Genomic DNA, 16,604 nt, shown 5'->3' with positions numbered 1-16,604 from the left:
TCATTTTTTCGCGTCGACCGGTCGAGAGAACGGCGCGCTTCGACAATTTATCGCCAATAATAACGCAGCCAGCAGTCGCTCGCGCTCGTCAAAACTTTCTTACCCGATGGGCATACATATATCATGGGGCACACGGCTGGGTCCCGCTGTCTCGACCCGTGCCGTCCCGGGGGCGGCCAAGTTTTCCGTTTAATAAGTCGCTGCAATTTTTCACCCTTCTCCACAAGAGAGGGCCCCTAGCGCGTTCTTGTGCTTTCGAGGGGTCGGGATCTCCTCCTCTCGAAAGGAAGAGCGAGAGCGGGACTCCTCTTCGTTCACGGACTGAAGGGTCGAGCCGACTTTTCCCGTTAAATTCGCGTTAAACTCGTCCCCGTGTATTATGGGAACGCACTATATGTTTCGTACGGCACCGATTATGACTTTAGCCACGATAATTCGATAATAACGCCGGATTTGCTTCGATTGAGTACTTTCGGCATTCTTCGGAGCGAAGATTAGCAGTCGTTCGTTCACGTTGTACGTAAATAAACCGATATTAATAATCAATCCCGTATGATTACTGCATTTTGCGCTGTTTAGCAAAAACTGGATTACTAAATATTAATCCATGTTGTTTCAACAATCCTTCTTCTTTTGCCTTGCGTAGGACTTTAGTGGAAGGAAGCATTGGAGGATCTTTGTTTCCAAACATTTTTAAACGTTTTGCTTCTTCTCGACGGAAAGTGACAGCTTCTTTACGTTCTCGAATCATTTTATCCACTACTGTTATACGACGAATACCTTTTAAATGTCTCTTTTTGTTGGTAGTGTGTTTCGTGTAACATATATCTTTTACTTTACATGTAAAAATGTCGTCAATATTTCCGGCTGGTATTTTAAGCAGCACGCATTCAATAATTGCAGCACATTTTATACAACTACCTCGAAAAACAACGCGCTTCGTTACTAAGATGAATACGATGCTTTTTAAATTTAAACACCCAATCCCGTTTTTGTTGTCATATCTTTTCCGCTATAATATCGGTCCAACCAGATTGCAATACCCAATAAACCCGATTATTATATAATTTTTTTATAGGCTTTATCGTTAGCCATTTATCTGCAGATTAACACAACATAATGCTTGGCTCATTTGAATTTTTATTCTCTCTAAGCGTTGAAATACATTCATCGTTAATGTTAATTTTTTTTTTTAAATAATTAACATTTGAAATATTTTGTAGAAGATTTTAGTGAAGAGCCATTGAATAAAAAAAGAAAATTTCCGACTGGTTTGGAAATTGAGCAAGATTTGAGACTACAAAAATTAGAAGAGTCGGATAATGCAACAGTCAGAGCTGCATATAGAAAAACTAAGAATTATTCAAAAGGAATGCGAATATTGGGAAGAAATGAAAACTGTTGCAAATTTTGAAATGACTTATTATGTCTTTTGTTATAATTACGTTCTGCCTGATTAAGTGGTTGTAAAATAGGTGTAAATAAATGTTTGTTTTAAAAAAAATGTTTTTTCTAAATGTTTGTTTTTCATCACATTCATTTATAATGATTAACATTAATAATGCTGCAATTTTCTTGCGGTGCCGCGGCGTTGAGAATAATATTGACGAAACGTAATATAATTGTTTATTATAAACATGATATAACCTCCAAAGTTTCTATATTGGGAGGGTCGGAAGCCAGAACTGCTCAAGAGCTTTGTAGTGTAATTGATCGACTCTAACAAATAAAGTTACCTTTCCGTGACTCGCTGAATTTAATGAAACTTGATACATTTGTAGAGTAGACAAAAATAATAAACACTTATTTTTTTATATCGGCAATGGTGTAGATTTAAGGGGTGAAACACCTCTTTGAAAAAAATCGGTTTTTCTCTTTCGAACCTAATATCTTCAAAACTATAAGAGGTAGAAAAAATATTCTACAATGAGAATTAAATGGTTGCAAGAGTACTTTATAACTGAAATAAGAAAATTTTTTTTTAATATTTATTTATTGTACACCTCCAACTCTTATTTTCAAAAATTTTTTAATTTTTTATATGACGAAAATTAAAGAGAATTTTACGCTGAAAATAACGGGTGTGTATTTAAATCACGTTCCGAAAAACCATTTTTGAGATATGAACGAAAACGTCTCGTTATATACGCTCCATACGTATTCCATACGTAAGTTGGCAGTCGAGTTAGAGTCGGGAGCCTGTAGTGTTATCCAGAACTGCTAGATTCTGGCTTGCGCTACCACTCGGTAGCGCGTGGTGGGGATAGCTATAGCTATGACGCACCGTTTTCGGATAAAGTCGTGCGCTACAAGATATTCAAAGAAAAACTGAAAACAATCGAAATAAACCGAAAATAAAATTAAGAATAAACACAAACGGTTATTTCGTTGTACATCCAAATAAAATATAAATTTTGATCGTGTTAATTCGCACTTATAAGCTACTAGCAATATCTTAAAAGGAAGTAAAGAAAAAACCGTAGGTCTTCGTTTACGAAAGTTAAAAGAAACAAAAATCAAGTGAGTTATAATAAGAAATAAAAACTAAACATAAGTAATCTTACGTGTAATATTATAGACTAAGATATAAAAACAAACGTAGTCGAAAATCAAATTACATTTCTTACAATGCAAGGATTTTATCTATAATAATCGGTAATAATACTTACACAGTAAGTACCAATGGTTTTTTCTTTATGAATGTAACAAAAATAAATAATTCTTTCAATGCTTATTTCAAAGTAAAAACAAAAGCTATAACGAAAGTAAACGCAATAATTATTTCAAAATTAACAATATCCGCCTATATATACGTATGATCAACTTTCGGTCGATTTTCGAATCGCCTCCGCCTTCCGCTGTCCCCCTCCTCACCTCACCGCGCGCAGATCAAATGTCGCTCGAGCATTGTGCGGCGATTTGCGATCACGCGAATCACAAAATATGCTCTCACTGCTCGCACGATTCATGCCGCTACTTGCGCCAACTTGTACATACAATAATAAAACTGCTATCGCGCGCCAACGTTAACCAGAATTCTGGTAATGTTGCGTACGCTAGTGAATATAACTAGAAGTTTTGTAGATCCAACTAGAAAATATTAAACAAATTCTTATAGTATAATCTACCAAACGATCTAGTTATAAAATCTCGAGTCCTGTTATAATAATCAGAAATTCTGCTAGATTTAACCAAAATGCATTTAACCAAATACATCTTGTTGAATCAAACCATTTTTCTCAGAGAGAGAGTGTACGAAATAAAGACAGAAAAGGAGAAAGAAATGTGGAAGCGCGTGTAATCGATTGAATCCGAGACAAGTAAACGGGATAAAGATGGAGGGGGCAAATCGTGGATCACGGAGGTGATGTGTTCCGTGCGAAATACCCGTAGTCCGCCAGAAATCCTGTTCGAAATCGCTGGATTTTTCCGCCGAGACTCGTGGCTCCGCGGAACATGGAGATGAGAGAGGGCTCGTCTCTTCCGCTCAGTCTTACGACGAGGGGATCCTCTCCGCCGTTCTCCGTGCTGAGCGTGTTGGCGCGGTGCACCTGAACGACGTCGACAATGTCGTTCAGGAGCGTCTCTGCGGCGTCCTGCGACAATTTCATCCCGTGGACCGACGTGTAAAAGCTGACATAGTTCATACCGCAGGTGAGACTCGTGTTGGTCTCGATCAGGGTACCAGTAAGTATTTTCGCCAATTTTGCGAAATCCTTCTGGTACACCTGATACGTTTCACGCACGTTGTACCTGCGGTATCTTATACCTCCTTTGCACGTGTCTAGGTCCACGGGTAACTGGCGGACCGCGGTCATTAGCACCTCTTCGACGAAGGCCTTGCAGGATGCTCTCAGTCGACCCTCCTGTTCGTGCGTCGAGCGTTCAGGCACGTCGTCGAAAAAGGTGCTCGTTTCATCCAATTGGTAGACGACCGCGATCTCGCGGTTGTCTACCAGTACGAGGTTGAACTCGTACCAATTCCGGGTTCCCTGGAGAATTGGCTTTTCGCGATTAGTTTGCAACGACGGCTCGCGCAAGCACTGGCATTTACAGCGATTCTCCAGGTACTTTGTAAACTTGATGTTCTTCACGACCGTAGGTATCCTAGGGTACGTGAAGACGCGGTACGTATACCGGCATTGGTACAGTTCGAGGGAGCGGCAGCTCACAAGGATGCTATCAATGTCGTAATCGATATCTAGGAAAGCGCCGCTCGCGTATTCGACGTCCACTGACGTCGGGTTGAGAGCGGATACGATCGTTGTCTCTACCTTTTCCTCCTCCACTCTTTCCTCCTTGTCTATTTTTTTTTGTTTTTCTTTTTGTTTTTGTTTTTTGTTGTAATAAATTTCCATTTTGTTCCCACGAGTGTGGCCGGTGTTCACATGTCCATCCATCCAGAGCCGCCTTGGATGGATAAGGCTCTATACTTTGAGGGATTCGCCTGATCCCTAAAGTTTCCCGCTAGCGACATCCCCTTTTCCGGATGCCATTCATCCATCGCCGCGCAGCTCTGCTTAGATTTGGAGATTTTTTATAGAGGTTGTCATCCTCGCGGCCCCGGGCGATTAAGCCAAGGGCCCCCGTTCCCCAGAGACGTAACGTAACCTAGGGTTTACGGTGTGAGCGGCCCAGAAGCGGTCCGCTTCCGGAACTGAGCGCGATGCGCTCTTGGACACCCGCTCGCGCGAGCGTCACAGTCAACGGGTGCAGCCCCCTCACCGCGTCAAGGTGGCGCATCGCGAGGGGGAAGGATCTATGCGAGAGTGCTGCAGGCGTCTAGGGTTCGTCATCACTCGTGAGAAATCGATCATTACTTTCGTTTCAACTCGGACGGAGGAGGCGCTCATCGCGGGATGTCGGCAGCAGTGTATCCCGGAATCGTTCCAAGTCCTGAGAGATTAACAATTTTTCAAAGTCCCGGACTTTTTTTCCCAAGTACCGACAAACTTGTGTTTCAAGGGTTCAGGGATCACTCCCGACGATTCGTCGAATTATTGTTTGGGTTAGGTTATTTCAATCGTTTGAAAATTTTTCTTCTCTTTCGGGGTTTTTTCAATTTTTGGTGAAATATTTTCCAAGTTCTGGAAAATATCATAATTTTCCAGGAACATCGGCGATAACAAGTGCAAAAATGATTGAAACCCTGGTGTGTAGCCTGCCATAAATACCCATGTTTCGTGATTGCAAAAACACGCGTAACACTTCAGAGGGAGAGAGGGAAAGAGGGGAACAAGGCACGTGCGTACGAATCGATCGCTTGCGAGAGACAGACTGATGAGATAGGGACACAGAGGGATGAGACCCGGTGCTAAATTAAAGGGCGTCGCGGCGGACGCGAAGGCGGATGTGCTTCGAGAGTAAAACAGAACATCGTGAGGGAGGGAGGGGTTGAAATAGGTGCCTGACTCTCTCCGTGAGGTAGGTGAGAGAAAGAGCGAAGGACGGTTCCGCGGATCAAAGCGCGTGGCTCTGTTCTCGGTTGACGGCGATAGAGATAGAAAGCGAGATTCGTGGTGAATTTCAATGTGTTGCGCATTTCGTGCTTGGAAAGCTATTTTCGGGGCCCGTAGAATGATGGGGGTCGGCACGGCGACGGCGCAGGGATCGAGGTCGACGACGAGCTCAACGGGTTGATGGAAATTCGCTGGACTAGTCGTTGTGTGGAGTGTTTTTTTATTTTTTGTATGTTTTAATTATTTTATTGTTTACCAAAATTTATTTTGAATATACGTTTATTATGAGAATAAACTATGAAATCAAATATAACGAAAAAAAGTTGGCTAAAAATAGATTAGTTTTCGTCAAAGGGTAACATAGCGGTTATTAAAATTGCCTATATACAATTTATATTTTTATAAAAAATATATATTTCTGTTAAGGATCACGAGCCATAAATGAATTGATATACTAATAATACAATATAAATAATATTGAAACGGTCAAAGTATAATGAAGTAATCTAGTAGGTACAAAGCAAATAATATTTAAACGGTCAGATGTTTCGATTTTAATCGAGTTATTTTCAATGGTCGTGTTCAACAGACTTCAACTGTTGTGGAGCGGATCCGTGAGCGGTTGCTGCTTTATTGAATATCTAAAATATTCTAAAAGAATACACTAATATCAGTGAGCGACTGACAGATCCGCTCCGCAACAGTTGAGTCTAAAAAATGAGTATAAAAAATTTATATTTGTATTTATTGGTTCGTAACTCTTGTTTTTCATAATTAATTTATTTTTCTCTCTCTCTCTCTCTCTCTCTCTCTCTCTCTCTCTCTCTCGTCGCTTCTTTTATACTTTAATTTAAAAAATTTAGATACAGATCTGAAAATAAAGTTGGACTGTCAGGATAATTATGGAAGACGCTCATATTGATTGTTAAAAATTTTTTTAACATTTTTTATTCATCGTGTTTAAATTCCCTACATCATTATTGTGAAGGTTCAACAATTATATTTCCAGTTATTTTTATATTTATTTTAATTTCTAGATACTTCAGCAAAATCGTTATTTTGTGCATATGTTTCAAAAATATATAAAATAAAAGAAGGCCCAAGAGCCAAAAGTTGATATATAATAAAGAAAATTTACTTTAAATTAATAAGCATTACAAATTAAAGACAATACAAATCAAATAAAAATAAAATAAAATAAAATAAAAATATCAACAATATCAGACGTTTCGACATCCGATCGGGTCATTATGTTTCAAAAATGTTCTTATACGTTAATATATATTTTTTTTTAGAAAGATAACCATGATAATAACAACATGAATATGATTTTAGGCTGTAAGCGTTGAAAGGTCGTATATAGTATGGAAATTGCATTTTTCATATGTCACATATGTATAATGAAAATTAGGGGCGGCGGGACTTTAACTAGATATATTCGCGTGCGCGATGTTCAAATTTACTCCGGCATTTATTACATGCATTAACATGGACGATGGTTGATGCAAGGTAGTAGTAAAGAGAGCTGTGGATGGAGGCATTGCGTTATAGCGGCGTGGCGGGGTGAAAGTCGCAGCTAATAGCGGTATCTAATTATTGCTGGCGTTGATGTCGATTAATTCAAGTGGGACGTACTCAACGGTGTCGTTAAATCTTTCTTGCCGTCTTTTTCGAGTAAACATCTTCCCTCTAACAAAATATTAACTATCCGCATAATTTAAATATATTTGATGGTAATTAACCAAATTCGTTCGATTTGGTAATTAATTAAAAGTTTATAAAACGGTACAATGTTATTTGAGTTAAGAATGATATTAGTATCGTTATACAAAAATTTTGCTATTATTTTGCAACGCGTTATTTTGTCAAGGATCGTGTTCTTTTTAATAAGTTACAACTTACGTACACACCTTAAATTTTTCGAATAGGCTACTTTATCTAATAGAAAGAATTGTTTTGCTGAAATATTAAAAAATTTAGCTAGATACACAGATTTGAAATTAAATTTTGTTCAACTATAATATCGAAATAATTATGTAGAATGCTCAAACTGATTTTTAAAAATGTCAAAATTTTGGCAGCATTGCTTATCATTCTACTTAATTATTGTATTTTGATAGTTTAACAAAATTATTTTTAGATCTATATCTACCTTGATTTTTAGATATTTCAGCAAAATCGTTCTTTCTGTAATTTATAAATTTAATTGAATTAAAAATATAGTTAAATTTAAAAAGTACAGAAGATATTACGTAATTTATTTAACCATATGTTTCATTTTTCTCTTAAATTTCGTGGATTTAAGTTATTGCTACCAAGAGAGTTTGTTTAATCTTTAATAATCACGATGACGACTTGGGGGAAAATCGTACGTCAACATTACGATCGTTCCACAAATCTGGACGGTATATCGCGGCATACGGAGCCTGCTACTTTGTGCGCGCTAGACGCGGCAGTTTCTTAAAGTAGCTCGCTCGCGCGACGCCGAATCACAGACACAATCCGTCCTCTTCCCTCCCCCCCTGTACGATTTACCATAAGAATGGTCCCCATTATCCCGTAGATCCGCGCCGGGAGATATTCCAAGTCGAGAATGGCCGGAGCTGGGCTAAGGGGCTGGTGACAGATGCTCTGTATGCAAATTCCCGCGAGCACCACCCGTGAAAACCCCATAACACACCATCCTTCGGCCGATCCTACTCACCCACACCCTCCCGCTCGTAGCGCCACTCTCCCCTGTTCACCCACCTGCACCCTCTCTTTACCGCTTCTTCACCGTCACCCCGGTGAAGTCAAAGCGCTCTCGCTCGTCGCGATAAAGACTTTTCTCTTCTCCCCGGGTGTCCTTTCTTCTTGCTCCTGCCATGCTATTCCCTTTTCCTCCTCCGAAGGATTCATCGGGAACAAAGAAAGGGAGAGAAGCCGTATCGTGCGGGAAAGGCGTTAATTGAAAGGCGTCGGAGCAGGCTCAGTAAGATCTCGTCGACCTACGTGGCCAATTTTCTCGATCATCAGAGAAAGCGAAGATACTTCTTTTTCTCATCGCTTTTTAACTGATCGCTTTTTCTAGTTTTTATTTTATTGTAGCTCTGTTTATACTTTACAACACTGTGTATTTAGTCTATAAATCTTGTTTAGAATTTGACCATTAGTATTCAGTCTTATACTCAGCAGAAAAGAAATCACACAAAGTTTAGGTAAGGTTACCTTATAGACTTAACATAATGGATATGCGCGGAAGAAAACCATCGGAAACTTTCATAAAAATTTTGTATAAAAGATATATCTCAATAAGCAATGAAAGATATTTAAAAATTGTAGGAGGGAGGCAAAATATTTTTGTTTCAACGAATAATAATCATCAAAGTACATTTCTTCTTGAGAAAACGATCGTTTTGTAATACATTCAATTATGTTGAGTTTTCCTGAATTTTAAATTATTGTGAAAATTAGAAATGGCTGTAGGTATAAAACAAAATAAAATCGTAATGTGATAAAAAAATAAAATAAAAACTAAAATAAAAAATCAAAATAAATTAACAAATGCCAATAAGAGCCGACGCTGGATGTTGGTGTGTAAATTTATTTAAGATTAGTAGACCAATAAGTACACTAATTATTTCGTAAAACATAAAAAATTAAATAATTACGTAAGAGGCACGTCTTTTCCGATCTTCTATAATCTCTCCTGGTTTTTTTTTTTAATTCTTCCAGTTTATCTGTTAGGCTTTTCGCTGCTACAAGCTTATCTTTGATATTCAAACTGTTATGTCTAGCTTCATTATAGTGTGTAAATAATGTTTTCAGGTTGTTATTAATGCATCCTTCCTCCAAATTTAATATTTTTGAAAATTTTTTACATTTAGTACATGTCAGAAATGTTCCTTTCTCTATTTTGTACTTAGTTAATATAATACGTACTTCCGGTATCTTTATTAAGATAGAGTAAAAAAATCATTTTTTTAGTTTTTTATAGTGAAAGTAAAGTCATTAGGTAAGTATTCTTTTTGGTTTATATAATAATTGAAGCATTTAAAAGTAACCAAATATACTCTTTTATCACAAGTTATTAGCATATTTTATAATTTCAACGTCAAAGTTGTTATTTGATAACAACTAGCGTACTCAGCGCAGTAATATGCATCTTCGTGCTCGTCTGATGCAAGAGTGACATGTTCGTACACGTCTCGGTTACTGATATATTTAACATTGTCCAACTTGCCCCTATGCTCATATAGCCCCGCTCTACCCTACCTATTCACATGCGTAGACTAATCAAGCGAGGTAATAAGTAATTGTTACGGCTGCAGCGGACGTCGGCGACGATAACAACGACAGGTGCGATTAACGAGCGTTTGACGTGAGTTTGGGACTAAACCGACCGCTAATTAAATTAATTTCAAGATAACGTCCCGTCTCTCTGCCCACTTTATTTCCTCATTTAAAGTACCCACACTCGTGTGATATGCTATATAGAAAATCTTAACTCGAAGAATTAGAATTTTAATCTTACAATTGGATCATTGATCGATGAATGACTATTTTATTTTTAAACATTTAAACAGTAATAAGAATTACTTCTTTGCAGAAACTATGCATTTCTCGGATTATCTCCGTATCCAAATCCATTATTGAATGCCAACTTTTCATGAACATTGCAATTCACTTCATCAGGATGAGAATTACTTGTATTGAAATCGAACTTACTTGCAATGAAATAGGGGGAATATTGTTATATCTGTCAATATTGGGAGTACAAATTAGTTCGGTCCGTTTTCTCTTATACTTTAATCAAAACTTTTAAATTAAAGGAAAATTTATGTGCTTTTATGTTATTAGGAGACACGTTAATGAGATTCGGTACTAGAGTTATACGCGACCAGCACGACGTCATGTTTATTCGTAAAGCACAAACAACTAAACATACGTAAATCCACAAAAGCAAGGTGCAATATCTCGTGTCGCTATTGAATTGCGCGTGTTGCGCGTGACGACGTTGAGACGCAAACAATCGGCATTGAGATGTATTCTTCAACTTGCAGCGAGGCTGCATTCCATACACGTAGACGCGCTTCCAAATAAAATGAGGGTTGTTGCGCATACTTGATCCATTTTGAAAACGGTGTGTCGCGCCGTAATTTTGCCCGACTGCGTTGTACTCAAAAAAGCCCGATGCGTGTATATGAGGGTGCAATTGTCTGAGAAGAAGCTGAAGCCTGGCGTAGACAAGAAGGAACGCAAAGGGTGAGTCGAGCCGAGAGAAAACCGGCGAGAAAGGATGGCTGTGAAATGGTCTCTCGACTTAATACAATGAGGGAAAAAGCGAAAGAGAAAAAGAGACAAAGATGAGAATAGTGTCGGGGATGAAATTTCATCGCGGGAATTCAATTAAAAATAATACACAGTGAAATAGGGAGGGTGAAAGGGGTGGCTTGATTGGGGGGGAAGAAAAAGCAGTCACACTGATGGATAGATAAGCAAATGCGCAAATGGATGGTTGGGTTTATCATCGACGTTTAACGTCCACAATGGTAATCAACTGGCCGTGCTAGTGGCGCAATGACGTGTCGAATAAGTGTGCTTTTAACGTTTTTCAAGTAGCAATGAATGTACGTTTTGAATAGAGTTGCATTCGACGTGATGAGATTTAAGGATTGCGATCTTTATTCTGTCGCACAGCGATGTTGAGCGCAATTATCCCCTTTAATTTTCAACATTGGAATATATTTGATACTGTCATTTATTAATTTTAAATTCGATTTTCCCTCCACTCTCTCTTTTTTGTCAAGTCCCAATGATATCTTATTATTAGTAATTATGCGACGCAATTATTAAAGAATATTTGTTTAAATGTATATATTTTAAAAATATATTTTAAATTTATATCGTTACAATTAAATGTTGTACCAAGTCTCCCTACGATTTAGCGAAACCGCGATCGTCCCCGTTGCCAAATTGAACATTGGCCAGGAAGTTTTCGCGACTCCTTATTGTTTCGGTGGCAATTAAGCGATGTTGTAAGGCGGGGAGGGACGAAGGTCGAAGAGGCTCTCGTACGAGTTTTCAGAGAAGGGCGAGTCATCGTAAATTCTCGCTCCGTGAACCGGCGGAAAATTCGATCGGAATGGTTTGAATTCCTGTCTCGCGAGACGAACGGTCGGTGCGATTCCAGAATACTGATGCGTCACGCCATCGAGTACCGAGGGGGTGAAAGTCGCTTGTTTTCTTTATTCCCTCGCTCTCGCTTTCTGTAACCTTGGTTCACAATGCTCATATCACCCCGGCCGAGTCCTGCATGACGAACATGGAAAGTCAACCAGGAAACAAGCCAAGCAGCAATTTACTTAGCTTTTGATAGCCTTTTCTCGAAATAAATCTGTGTATATATTCAATAATTTATTTTAGATTCATGATCTAGTAAGAGAACTTAATTTTATAATATTTTCTTGATCTTTGTTATCTTTTTATTTTTGTCCTTCTATTCATTCCTCCTTCTCGTTCTTACGTCTCTTTCATTAACTAATTTCCCTTTACTTAATTTCAGCCTATCTTTCTGTCATATGGCTCATAGTAAATTTTTCCTTGTCGCATATCTTACAACTCTCCTGTTTTTCTTTTAAAAAGATAAATTCATTAAGTTATGTGATTTATAGACATAAGAATTATAAAATAGAAAAATCATATTCATGTTATTGCGAAATTTTAAGATTGCATTAGTGTGATTCGTTAACACTTTCTGTTGTTATATTTTTAGTAATATTTCAACCTGAAATTATGGTTCGACGTTATTATAAATATTCGTTATAAATCAATTATTTTCAAGTGTTGCGTTGTTTCACGATTATTGCAGTGGCGAAAAAAAAAGGAAGCGGAACCAGGGAATCCGGAATAAACCTACCGCAGTTTCGAGCATGAATTTACGAGACAACGCGACGATGTTCTTTCGAAGAGGCCCTCGGGATTTGCGCACGACCCGGGGCCTTTTGCGGGTCCAGCCGCTGATATCGAACAACTTGTATAATTGCCGCCGTTTGCATTTTTATCGAAAAATTCCATTTACGGGACGTACAATAAAACGGCATGTAAATAAGCGCCGATAGTGGAACCTGGCAACTAATGATTCCGGTCCTTTCATCCGAGAGACGCGCATCGCTGCGCGATGAAGGGAGAGAAAAGAAAAAAATACAATCCCCCCCACATACGAAAGGTAATTCTCTTGAATCTCGCTCAGAAACAACGTTGGATTGCAATCACGATAAATTCGCCCTCAGAGAATCGATTTGTGGTTGTGGAGTCTTATTTCGGCATATAAAAGAGGTGGTTAAGAAAATCGTTCGTTCAAATTTCACCATGACATTCGATTTTCATATAGCATCGAAAGATGTAACAGTCTCTCGTCGTGGAAGTATTCTCGCTTCTCCAAGAATTTCGTGATATACAGAAATCGAATGTCAACCTGAGAAAGAGAGATTGATTCATTGATTAATCCTTATTAGCTTTAATAATTAATGTAAATTATCCAAACATACATCTATATTGCACTATCCTTCTCCATTCCTCATATATGACACTAACGCTCTCTTAAAGTTTTTTAAATCTAAAGTTTAAAAGAACTGTTAGAGAAATATCCCTTTAAATTAGGTTTGCTGAAACAAAAAGATATATAAAAATGTAAAATAATTTAAAGAATCAAAGAAATATTAGTTTGATGAAATAAAATGTTTTAAACAACAGAGATAACAATGCGATTTGTATAATTATAATTAATTTAATTTGAAAACTCAGTAAATATATTGTCTATTTAGACAAATTTAAGTGATATTTAACATGTAATTCAAAAATACCATATTATAAAATAAAGAATGCTTAAAATTGTTATTATAAAATTATTAATCAATTGAAGAATAGTATAATATAATTATATATAAATGATTGACAAGAACTACAATATATAAGTTTCCAAACCTTGATAAATGGATACATCAGCACACAATTATCAAATAAAAAGCTGTCAAGATTGTCGAAATCCATAATAAATCCGTTAGTCTTACTAATACTCAAAGCAATTCAAGGTCTGTCTCTTGGCTTACTGTGCCTTTTGTTCCGTGTCATACAGAAAAATTTAAAAAATTTCATAATAATGATATCAGAGTTTCGTTTCGTAGCCCGAATAAAATGAGTAAATATGTTAAAGTTCAAAAAGATGCCCTTTCAAAGGACTCTAGAAGCAACGTAGTTTATAAAATTTCATGTAACGATTGCGATGCATCTTATGTCGGCCAAACAAGTAGACAATTGAAAACGAGAATTTCCGAACATCGTAATCATATTAAACGGAACACGACAACGCGTTCAGTGATTACTGAGCATAGGTTACAGCACGGTCATGACTTTCGATGGAATGAAGTAGAGATTCTTGATGAAGAATCTAATTACAGGAAGCGCATTGTGTCTGAAATGATTAACATTAAAAAACAGAAGAACAGTTTGAATTTGCAAACAGACACTGAAAACCTTCATGAGACATACATTCCGTTGATAAACAAAATTTGACTTTGTTGTGCTGTTTCCTTTTTAGATCATAGCTAATTTTTGTATCGTACAGACGTGTTAATTTCTGTCTTCGTGTCGTTGAAAAAGACTAACGGATTTATTATGGATTTTGACAATCTTGACAGCTTTTTATTTGATAATTGTGTGCTGATGTATCCATTTATCAAGGTTTGGAAACTTATATATTGTAGTTCTTGTCAATCATTTATATATAATTATTCCTATTGTTCATATAAAGTTAATGTCTTAATTCTTTTATAGATTTATTATCGATCTACCAATCGCTTATAATAAATTCCTTACCTTGATATCGGATGCATCATTATTTCACCAATGATTTATCTATACGATGTTTTTTCGTTTGGTTACTTTTGAAGAAGACTCAATCCACGAGTCGAAACATGTAAAGTTTTATGGATTTAATGATTAAGCCGTTTTATATTTTTTTTATTTTTTTTATTTTTGTATTAAGTTTGTTCTTGTTTTTTCATATTCTTGGTTTTTCATATGTATATTTTTATATCTTCGTATTTAATCTTGTTTTTCATGTTAATTTATATTAATTTATTTTATCTTTTTACTATGTGATTAAAGAAATTTTTAATGTTTGACTCTTAATTTGTCTTTTTAGTTTCTATTTATGTAATAGTATAACTATCCAACAGTTATGAGTTTAAAGGGTTCGTAAGAAAATTTAGAGATATTTACGAAAGGAGGCTAAAAAGATAATAAAAAATGAATTAAAAGAAGAATCGAATTTACTTACAATGACGTACAGAATTTTGGTACCTCATCCTTTAACTAAAATGTGTTCAATGTAACATTCTCGTCTACATTGATTTATATATTCCTTATAGAGAGATACTTTTTATTGTTTGAAAAGTAGCTTTCTTCTTGATGTATATTTAATCTTCAATATTCATATACGAGATTCGTAAAGATAATCCAAGCAGATTATATCTTCTGTATGTTGAAAGTAATTGAACGAAGACTATATACGGTTATTGCCATATAAACCAAATTTGTAACCGTAATATAGAATAATTGAAATACTTTAAGGTTTATATAAGTAATAAGAAAATACATGGTCGTACATGCCTTATGGGCCTTTTACAATAAGCCATTACTTAAGTTTTAAGTGTCAAATCATAAGAAATTTACCAATCACAATCAAATGTGAGAAGAATAATCGACTGTAAATGGTCAATTTCTTGTGACTTAATACTTAAAACTTAGGTAATGACTTATTGTAGAAAGCGGTCATACCTGGAGTTTATTATAAACTCCAGGTATGACCGTCTTAATAAATGCCATATAAACTCAATAAACAAGTGACAGAAATAATGATTTTCAAAGAATAGAATAATACACCAGAAATATTAAGAAAGAGAAACTGGGAGCTCTCTCACAGTTCACAAAGGTATCAAATACTCTGAATCTCAATAACAACTGACTTCATCACCATGGTAACCAAAAAAAAAAGGAAGCGGGAAAGAAAAGAATGCGATGATCAACATACATTCGATGTGAATTTGCGTTGCACAAATGTCACTCGTAAGCGAGAACGCTCATACGCCTTGATAGTCATTCTCTCTCTTTCTTTCTAATAGATGCGTTGACGATATGAATTTGATGATTTCCTAACAAACACACTACATAGATATTCTTTATTTTATTCAAATATTGCGTTACATTTTTCTTATTTATTATACTGAAGAGAACCTAAACTCAGGTCGAAACGTTTACTTTAGACTTTCTCATCGAATTAATTGTATTACACATTGTCAACCAGTGTCGGCTCTTATTGACATTATAATTTTACTACTAATAATATATTTACTTTAAAAAAAGAACTAATAATGTCATTTCTTGAAATTAAATAAATTTTTATTTTCCTCAAAGATATTTCACTTCAATTTAGAAGAACCTAGTTAAAGAAATGATTTCTTCAATTTTTAAAATAACAAACATAAGTAGAGCATTCAACCACACGCAGGATAGTAATAGCGAATATGTCTTATAATTTCAATATTTCTTTCGTTACATATTACAAAAATTCATTACATGTTAACCAAACGTTTCGGCCCTCAATATGGCCATCATCAGTGGTGTTAAAATTCAAAAATTATTCCAATATATGATTACAACTAGAAAATACATTTGTCCTTGTCATACATTAAGGGGGAAAGCCACTGTGAACGGTCGAAAACATAGGGTAACTTTGGGATTTTTTTATAGTTAAATAATAAAGTAAATAGAAAATCGGTTTGAAGGCCTTTAATGTACATATTTAAAAATATTTTATTTTATTTTATTTTTTTGCGTCAAGATGGCGGCGCTGGAGCTCTGCAAATGAGACTGCGTTTTTCTCATAGGCCTCTGGGGCTTGCAGCAGAAGTGCCGTATACTTTCACTAAGGACAAAAAGCAAAATTTTTTCATAATCTACATTAAATTTGCTAGAGAAGAGTACACACGTATATTTTAAAATATTGATTTTTGTAGAAATGGTGAACATGTAAATACAAAGTTTCATTTTCACTCAAAAAATTCAATAAAAAAATATTAGTAACAAAAAAGTTTTTAATCGATC

The sequence above is a fragment of the Cyphomyrmex costatus genome, unplaced genomic scaffold (assembly GCF_001594065.2).
Source record: "Cyphomyrmex costatus isolate MS0001 unplaced genomic scaffold, Ccosl1.0 scaffold363, whole genome shotgun sequence".
Classification (NCBI taxonomy): domain Eukaryota; kingdom Metazoa; phylum Arthropoda; class Insecta; order Hymenoptera; family Formicidae; genus Cyphomyrmex; species Cyphomyrmex costatus.
Note: the sequence above shows the minus strand (reverse complement) of the source record.